At 48.4% G+C, this 1,243-nt stretch overlaps 1 non-coding gene across 1 annotated transcript; it reads left to right on the top strand.

The window, feature by feature from the left end:
* Positions 1-626: 626 nt before the first annotated feature.
* TRNAG-GCC (transfer RNA glycine (anticodon GCC)) lies at positions 627-697 on the top strand. The gene has a single exon. It is a non-coding gene; the product is annotated as a tRNA-Gly (tRNA).
* The last annotated feature ends 546 nt before the right edge of the window (positions 698-1,243 follow it).

Consider the following 1,243-nt stretch of genomic DNA (forward strand, 5'->3'; position numbering starts at 1 on the left):
GCTCGGCCTGTATACACGAGGATCTCTCTCTCTCTCTCTCCTTTCCAGGCCGCGGTTCCTTTATATTTCCTCTCCAGCAGATCCGTACACAACACGGATCCTGTAGCATCCGTTTAGCCCATGACGCAGGCGGATCCGTTTTTAGCCGCTCTGGCGGATTTGCCTCCCGTCAAAATAACGGAAATGTGAAACAGGCCTAAGGGGAAATAAATTTTGCGACGCTTTCTCTCTTTTATCATCTACAGATGTCACCAGAGCACCTGTGTGCTAATCACGTGACTTATCACAGAAGCTATCAAAGGGGGCTCATGTGATATGTCACATGATACATTGGGGGATGGGGCCCTTCTAAACTGCTGGGGGCCTCGGCTACTCTTAATCCGCCTCTGATTACACCACTGGCCCCCTCAGATCTTCAGAACATTGTTGTGCCCCCTCTGACTCCAGTTCACATCTGCAGAACATCACTGGACAATAACTCCCATCATGCTCTGTGCAGACAGGAGCGTTTAGTGACAGACGTAGCCCCGGCAGCCCTCCCCCTCATTACTGCAGTCCTGTAAGTGCTGCAGGGACGTCTGTTCCCAGGAATTCCACAGCTGCTCCGCAGTCTTCACACAGCTGGAGCATTGGTGGTTCAGTGGTAGAATTCTCGCCTGCCACGCGGGAGGCCCGGGTTCGATTCCCGGCCAATGCAAGGCTTCATTTTATTTTTTAGGTCTGTGTATAAATCTGACCAAATACATAAATGGCAACTCGCAGTGTATTAGAACCTATCACTTTTCTACCAGGAGTGAATGGCGCTGTTCTCCTGAATCCCTGCACTGTGCTTCTCTTGTTCGCGCTCCTCTCTGTTCCTGACATATGGCTTCATCTTCCCAGTAAATAAATATATTTTTTTATCCAAGTGGGAGTGGTCCTCAACTCTTCCCTGTGTGCCTTCTAGATCACCACGCCCAGTTGTCTGACAAGACTAGGTTAATATACAGAGACAGGGGCAGATGTCAAGACCAAAGGAAAAACAACTCTGGAATCAGGAGAACAGCGGCTTTTATATCATATAACAAAATATTTATGGAAAGTAGAGGTTGTCTTTAAGAGAAAAAGCTTAGAGAAAATGTTCCCCAATAGGGGGAACCGGATTGGATTATCTGTGGGACCAGGCTGAATTACCTGTGGGACCGAACTGAGTTACCTGTGGGACCGGAATGGATAATCTGTAGGACCAGGCTGAATTATCTGT

Source organism: Dendrobates tinctorius, unplaced genomic scaffold (assembly GCF_039654945.1).
Source record: "Dendrobates tinctorius isolate UK_male_01 unplaced genomic scaffold, ASM3965494v1 ptg000214l, whole genome shotgun sequence".
Taxonomy (NCBI): domain Eukaryota; kingdom Metazoa; phylum Chordata; class Amphibia; order Anura; family Dendrobatidae; genus Dendrobates; species Dendrobates tinctorius.